Source organism: Nicotiana sylvestris, chromosome 7, assembly GCF_000393655.2.
Source record: "Nicotiana sylvestris chromosome 7, ASM39365v2, whole genome shotgun sequence".
Lineage (NCBI taxonomy): Eukaryota > Viridiplantae > Streptophyta > Magnoliopsida > Solanales > Solanaceae > Nicotiana > Nicotiana sylvestris.
Genome location: NC_091063.1, coordinates 55,180,198 through 55,189,107, shown reverse-complemented (window position 1 = coordinate 55,189,107; position 8,910 = coordinate 55,180,198).

The window sequence follows — 8,910 nt, the reverse complement described above, 5'->3', positions numbered from 1 at the left end:
TCTTGCACAACAATGGCTGATGCTGGCATGCCCACAAACCAGCTAGAGAACAGAAACACATAGAAATGTTGGGTTTGGAGTTCATACACATAGGAGAGCATTAATTTAAAAGGGAAAGGGAATATATTTAAACATACTAGCAATGTAACTTGATTGTAGAAACATAACCAAAAGTAGATAAGCATGAGAGAAGTTGGAACAATTATAGAAACAAGTTGTTGTTGATGCTTGAAAATTAACTAGGACATACCAGTAAAGAAGCAAAGTGCAGAAAGGAAAAGCAAGCAAATGTCCACAGTCTAGCCTTGGATTTCAGCCGGCTAGACTAAGCAGTAGCAGTAGAGAAAAAGGGAGAAAGTTTTGAGTGTAGGTGTGTGTTCTTGAACTCAAAAAATGTTCGTGTCTTTTAAAGAAGAGGGGTCCAGAGTATTTATAGTTTTTGAAAACGAGTGAAAAGTAAGGTAATAAGTAAATTCTTAACAGAAACATGGAAACAATCATAATCAGAATCAATTAACACAAGTGATTCCCTTTAATTAAGGGATCACTATTTAACGGGTAGTAGCAGGCTCAATTAAGGAAAGATATCAATTTGGGGACAGATTGATTTTTGCCATATAAGGGGCAGTAAAAGCATGAAGTAAACAATCAAGTCTAAGTACAAAATATGCTTATTTTGGGAAAGAATTAAGCAAGGTAAAACATCTCAGTAAAGGGAAAGGAATCAATTAATTTTGAACAGGCGAGTGAAATTAGGGGTCATATAAGAAAATCTTTTACAATCAGTCATAAGACTAAGATCAATCAAGGAAGAAACATGATTTTGCACTTCAGTATATATAAATAGAGTGAACATGAGCATCATACATGCAAGGCCAAACACATTAATAGAAGAAACAACATACAATAGTTGCAAAAATAAGCATAGGATTCAGTAGTGAATAAAGTTAGATAGTCAAGGCTCACACATATAGCCAAAGTGAAGAAGTGATTCAAAAAAACAAGTAAAGGTCTCACGGTAACAAGTGAGGAAACCTTTTGAGAAATTAGGGTTTCAACAATAGTCGAGTTAAAAAGATAGTAAAACTCAGAATCAGATAAGTCATATAAAGAAAAGAGAGTCTGAAATAAGGAACTTTTAATCGAGTCAAGTATACATTCAATCAAGCAGTTTCAAACTAAAAGACATAGGGTATTCCACAAGAATCGAGTTTCAAAAATGGTAAAACTTAGAATCAAATAAATCAACAAAAATGGAGAACTTAATCAAACCAGTACACACTTAAACAAATAGTTTCAGAACTTGGATGCGACCAAAGAAAGGAATTAGGGTTTTCAACATGCTAACTCAGATAGAAGAACAACATGAGCAAAACATAGCAAAATCACAAACAACATTAAAATCGGAGAAGAGATATTTTGAAAAACTTAAAGGAAAACCCTAATGAAGAGTCGTTTTGAAAGAAAATTGAAGAACTTTCGAGAAAACACTTAAGACATTCATAGTTAGCACAGATCTATGGTAGATCTGAAAGAAAAATCAAAAGATCATAAAGATTAGGGTTTCGATAAACCCAGAAAAGGTGAGAAAGACCTTGAAAGTTATCGATCTAACCAGGAAAGTCAAGGATCTGCCTTGAAAGGCCACATGGCCGGAGTAAGGTCATGGATGGCCAGAGAAAGGCCATGAACAAAAGTCGAGGGAGGACTGGACCAGATCCCTTTGAGGTCTGGCCATCAAACCATAGAAACAAACACCCAGGAGCCATAAGAGGCTGATACACATCTCCAATGTCCATGATAGGCCATGGACTGGGCAGAGGTTAAGATGGATTAGTGTGAAATTAGATGGTGGCGGCTAGGGTTCATGAGGGATTGCAGAGAGAGTTGAGAGGGAAGGGATCCAGAGGCGGCGATTGGTGAAAAATGAGGTAGGTTTAGCGGTCTTTTGGGTTTAATTATGGAAGGGCAAATTGTGGCCATTGATCTGAATGATCAACTGCCTGGATTCAAAAGGGTAGGTAGGGGAATCCAGGTTGAGTCATTTAATTGTGTTAGGTGTCGGGGTTTGAAATGGAATTGGGCCGGGGAAATTAGGTTTAATTTGGGATCAGATTTAGGCTACAATTGAAATGTAATTGGGCTTGTCACACCCCCTTTAATGAATTCTTGTCATCTTATTAACTTTCCAAATTATCTGCCCCAGTTTCACACAGTTCGGGCTTCAAATGATCTCAAAATGCCTTTACTTATTTCCCTCAAATGTCCCTATCATCTTCAAAATTGTTTTATTGTTTCATGATTAAACTAACTTTAAAGGACATGCCTAGAATTATGCGTGCATGTCATGTTACTAGAGTCAGCAGGAAAAGAACTAAAGAAGGAGAAGAGAACTATAACAGAAAATAGAAAATTACATTTAGACAGATGGTGAAAGGGTTTGAACAACAAAACATACTGGGTTACGACCCTAGAAAAACCTAAATAACACTAAAAGTGGTACTACGACTAAATGAACTAGGCAAAATAAAAGGATAGAAGGGTTTGAGTCACAAGACAATATCCGGATTACAACCCTGAAATAACCCGGACAACAAAAATATCAACAAAATGAACCACCAAGACTCCTCCCTGGCTAGCCAAGAAAGGAGCGTCTTTCCAATTACCAAGCTCAACATCTTAGCCACTGGGTTCCACATCAATATTACCAAGACCATTACCAATTTTAATATCATTAACTTCACCAAGTGTCTCCTTGACTCCTTTGACCAACCCTCCATCATTGCAAACCATCCAACAATTTGTGCGTTGTCATGCACCTGTAGAGGATTATATGTGACACTTGGGGTATCACTGCCTTGGACCACAATTATTCCTTCTTGAATCATTCTTTCTATTTCCCTTTTCAAAGCATGACAATCTTCAACATTGTGCCCCTGGGCATTGGAATGGTATTTACACCTTTTAGCAGGGTCAAAGCTTCTCGCACGTGGGTCTATATAATTTAGAGGAATGGGTGTAATCATGTCGCAATGCTTTAATCTCTCAAACAAGCTTGCATAGGACCCTCCTATTGGTGTAAGATTATCTTTCAGCCTTTGTTCCCTTCTACACCCTTAGCTTGAATGTGGGTTATAGGGCACTTGAAAATTTTGTGGAGGCTGGTGAAGCTTTTGCGGTGCTCGTCCTCGCATTTTGGAGTGACCTAGTGGTTGGACAGATGGCCGGGCATTGTTCGGAAGATAATACTGGGGTGATTTATGTGAAGTTTGGGGATGTTCATGGGGTCGGTATTTGTCACACCCCTTTTTTAACAAACTTCACTAAACCTCTTAAAATAATAAAAAGATTTCGCAAAGCTCAAAAGGGTTTTCAATTAGAAAGTGAAAAAAATTTCTGTTCAAAAGGATTAACTTAGAGTCGCCACCTGACATTTGATTTCGGTGTGTCAGGTCGCCATTTTTTAGAAATGATGTTTCCTTTTTAAACACTTGGGACTCCAAAACCAGGTCCGCACCAGAGATTCGGGTAAGGGGGTTTATTTGACTCAGAGAGATGGTGTTAGGCACTCCCCGAGTCCCGTGAAGGTCACGGTTACGAGTACTCGATTTAGTTGGCTTTTAAAACATTCAAATTGAGGTAAAAACATGCAAAAAGAAAATAAACAATCAAAGAGGCTCGAGGTCGTCCCCACCTAATAAAAGAAAGATAAAAATAAAAATGAAATGAGAATAAAGGTACTATGAGTTCGCTTTAGGCCTCCAAATACAAGTACTTCAGGGTATACCCCGAATAAAATATATACAAATTACGCGGTGCATTCCCCGGATAAATTTAACTAAGGAAACGACCTCTCGCCTCGAAACTAACAAAAAACCTAAAGCTTGCCTATCCAAGTGTGGTCAGCCTAAAACATGCTCCTAGCGATTAAAGTGATAAAACAAAGTAGAACTAAATAAAACAAGTTGAACCGAGTTTTACTTTTAATTAATATCTAACAACCCGTGAATTCTCATTCTTATGCTTCAAGATCAAATCTCCTATGGCCCAACAGTTAAAGCATCCTTGTTTTGTTAAGATTCATTGATTACTATTCTTTCTAAATCATTCAATTAAATCCAAATTAACTAATGTTTAGCCAGACAATTTCGTAATCGATCTTAACCAATAACGTTACTACTTTGATGTATCAAACTAATAATCAAAAGACAAATAATCAGACACATTTATCATATCAATATATCAAATACTCATTCTAAAAAAGACAAAATAAACATGTAATATTACCAAAAATGGAAAAGCAAGGTAAAGATGAGACCTCAGTATAGAACCTAATTCAACTTCTGTTATTTTTTGCACTAAAATTGATCCAAAGGCAAATATACTCGATCCAAGATTTTGGGAAGCAAATAGGGACAACAACGAGAACAACGAACCAAGAATTGGAACCTCGACGCCGGCGACGACTAGAATTTAAACGGAAATACAGACAAAAACTTCAGCGGATCTTGAACGAAAACCTCGAAACTCGCCGGAAAGAGATGCTAATGAGCTTCAGTTGATAAAACTTACTAGCTGTTCTGTTTCACTGGTGGTTATGGAGGATGGTCGTTTGGCGTGAGGTCAAGGAGAAGAGCAGGGGTCGTTGGTTTTGGGGTTGAAGGAATCACCGGTGAGTTGGTTGCTAGATGGCGGGCGGCAACAGGGGCATTGGAGTTCAGGGAGTGGGGTCAGTCGTTCCCTTCTTTTGGATGGAGAAGAAGGGTCGTTGGTGTGGTCCGTTGACGGCTGCTGTGGTTTGGAGGTGAATAGGGCTACGACGGCGATGGGGCTTCTCCAGGGAGCTGTGGTGGCGGGCTAGTGATGCTAGGCTGGTTCTCCTCACGCTAGGGTTTTTTTGTTCAAGCTTCCATGAAGAAGATGGGTCAGCCTTAGGTCCTTAGATAGGGATATAATGAATGGCTTGGATTAATTTCACAAAAATGGTTGATGGGTCAAAAGATTGGGCTCAGATTTGGGCCTCTATTTGGGCTAAAATTGTCTTTAAAAATGGCCCTTTAGCTTTACAAGACCAAAAATGTTGATTTCTTTCCTAAAACAATATACTATAAAATTGTAAAATCATTACTAATTAATTGAAACAAACTATATTATGAGATGAAGCTATTTATGGTATTTTTAAAATTATAATAAAATTGGGTAAAAAATAATATTCTTCTAAAAAATACTTAATACCTTAATTAAATAGAGAAAAATGAAACTCTTTTTGTATTTTTCAATTTTATGATAAAAATAATGTAAAATAGTCAAAATTAGTTGAAAGAACGACTAGCCAGGTTTTTTGACCCGACCCTTATTTAGGGAGACCAAAAACTACGAAGAAGGGGGATGTGACCGAGCCCTGGTATCTGAGTTGCCTACATATCCTTGGCTATAAAGGAATCAGGCCACATGTAGTTCGGAGTGAGAAGAGAGATAGAGTATACCGAGGTGGAGAGCCGAGTGAAGTGTCGTCGAGGTTCCGGTCCGTGGTTCCTGCCATTACATCGAAAATAAAAGGAAAAATTAGAGCAAAAGTAAAATAAAAATACAAGATCCTATCTACTTCTTGTCTTAAATCTCTACTTGATCTTCAACATGAAACTGAAAAATGGACCCTGTTCTTCAGGCGGGCTCCTGATGCTTCTTAAATTTGCGAATTGAAGTAGCTCTGAAATGAATTCCCTCATTCTACAGGTGGGCGCCTTCCAATAGCTTGACTTTGATATGGATTCTAAAATGAATTCCCTCGTTCTCCAGGTGGGCGCCTGCGACCAACTTGAAACTTGAAATGAATTCCCTCATTCTCCAGGTGGGTGCCCGCCAACGACTTGAACTCGAAACAAATTCCCTCATTCTACAGGTGGGCGCCTGCCAATGACTTAACTTAAAATGAATTCCCTCATTCTCCAAGTGGGCGCTTGCTAATGACTTAACTTGAAACTTGAAATGAATTCCCTCATTCTCCAGGTGGGTGCCTGCCAACGTCTTGAACTCGAGATAAATTCCCTTATTCTCCAGGTGGGCACCTGCCAATGACTTAACTTGAAATGAATTCCCTCGTTCTCCAGGTGGGCGCCTGCCACTAACTTGAAACTTTAGATGACTTCCCTCGTTCTCCAGGCAGGATCCTGTTGCTTACTTGAAAATCACAATAATTATGAAATGGATTCCCTCATTCTCTAGGTGGGCACTTGCTTGCCAAAAACTTGAACTGTATTCCCTCATTATCCAGGTGGGCGCCTGATTGCTAAAACTTGAACTGTATTCCCTCGTTATCCAGGTGGGTGCCTTATTGCCAAAAACTTAAAATAAGTTCCCTCATTCTCCAGGTGGGCGCTTGATTTCCAAAACTTGAATTATATTCCCTTGTTATCCAGGTGGGAGCCTGATTACCAACAATTTGAATTGTATTCCCTCGTTATCCATGTGGGTGCCTGATTACCAAAAACTTGAATTATATTCCCTCATTATCCAGCTGGGTGCCTTATTTCTGAAACTTGAATTGTGTTCCCTCGTTATCCAGGTGGGCGTCTGATTACCAAAAATTTGAACTGTATTCCCTCATTATCCAGATGGGTGCCTGATTGCCAAAAACTTGAACTGTATTCCCTCATTATCCAGGTGGGCGCCTTATTCTTAAATACTTGAATTGTATTCCCTCGTTATCCTGGTGGGCGCCTGATTACCAAAAACTTGAATTGTATTCCCTCGTTATCCAGGTGGGTGCCTGATTGCCAAAAACTTGCATTGTATTGCCTCGTTATCTAGGTGTGTGTCTGATTGCCAAAAACATGAACTGTATTCCCTCGTTATCCAGGTGGGTGCTTGATTGCCAAAAACTTGAACTGTATTCCCTCATTATCTAGGTGGGTGCCTGATTGCCAAAAACTTGAATTGTATTCCCTCGTTATCCAGATGGGTGCCTGACTGCCAAAAACTTGAATTGTATTCCCTCGTTATCTAGGTGGGCGCCTGCCATTACAACAAAACAGACAAAACAAAAGAAACTTTTTTGCCCTAATTTGGTATCTGTGCACATTTGTGAGTGTTAATCGAATCATGTTACCTAAAAGATCTATAAGAATTTAAAATATAAATCCCATTATCCAGGAGGGCCTTGAAAACTTCAAATTAAATCTCATCTTAAGAGTGACAACTTTAAAGCTAATTTATATTTCCTACAAGTAGAACTTACGTTAAATCTTGTTATCTATGAAGGTTTTGAAATCTAACTAGATCCCATTATCCAGGAGGGTTCTAAGAATTTAAAACTAAATCCCATTATCCAGGAGGGTCCTGAAAACTTAAAGTTAAATCTCATTATCCATGAGGGTCCTAAAAACTTGAAAACTAAATCCCATTATCCAGGAGGGTCCTGAAAATTTTAAATTAAATCTCATTATCCAGGAGGGTCCTGAAAACTTAAAACTAAATCCCTTTATCTATGAGGGTCCTGGAAACTTAAAAACTAAATCCCATTATCCAGATGGGTCCTGGAAACTAATAAAATTAAATCCCATTATCCAGGAGGGTACTGAAAATTTTAAAATTAAATCCCATTATCCAGGAGGGTCCTAAAAATTTTAAATTAAATCCCATTATCCAAGAGGGTCCTGAGAACTTTAAAATTAAATCTCATTATCCAGAAGGGTCCTGAAAGCTTAAAAACCTAAATCCCATTATCCACGAGGGTCCTGAAAACTTAAAAACTAAATCCCATTATCCAGGAGGGTCCTGAAAATTTTAAATTAAATCCCATTATCCAGGAGGGTCCTGAAAACTTAAAACTAAATCTCATTATCCAGGAGGGTCCAGGAGGGTCCTGAGAACTTTTAAAATTAAATCCCATTATCCAGGAGGGTCCTGAAAGCTTAAAAATCTAAATCCTACTATCCCATTATCAAGTAACTCCTGAACGTAATGTTCTTGGGATATCGGTCGTGCTCGAGCTGTGGTACATGGATCCATACCTGAATGAGAAAAATAATACCAAACAGATCAATGACTCAAGACACTATGCGCCACCACAACACCTCCTAATTAGACACATGCAAGACACGATTGGGCTATTTTTTGAAAAAATGACCTATGCAGCTAAAATGTGGCTATTAGCACAAACTCAACAAAGATGACCTCAAAGACATGAACATACCTCCCAAAGGATTATATTGATTCAAACTCCCAATAATCATGACCCAAAATTAATTTGCAGAAATGACCCATTTTGTAAAAGCAGCCGATATGGCAAAAGTGGCTAAAGATGCAAACTCAAAAACGAAGGACCTTGAAGTAATATGACACCTTTGTGGACTCAAAATCTTCAGGCATGGGTAATTGAACCATTTTTACGAAAATGACCCCATTTTGCAAGAATGGCCGATGTGGCCAAAAGTGGCTAAACATGCATGATTTGGCTAAGACCCCGCGAATCCAAGAACCTAAGACACTAGGAAGATCGGACCCTATGTGGGATGCCTACGTATCCTGCCCTGAAAGACGAGAATCAAGTATGCGTAGTTCGGGCAGATTGGACATGGGAGAAAGCTTAAAAAATGACACTAATTTGGAAAAAATATTTTTTTTGTCTTTTTGAAAAATGATGGAAAATGTAATATCTTTTTGGATTTTATTTTTTTTCTCCTTTTTTTTTTGATTTTTGGAAAATGATGGAAAAGTGCAAAATCTTTTTGGATTTTTCATTTTCAATTTTTTTTTGGTCTTTTTCTTGAAAAAGTTGTGAAAAAAATCATAACTGGGCCCTACTTGCTTCATTTTATATTTCACCCTCTTTCCAAAACATCAGTCCGCCAAATTACCTTTCTACCCTCAAAGATGCAACATATATCACATAGGGATGATTGAATGTCT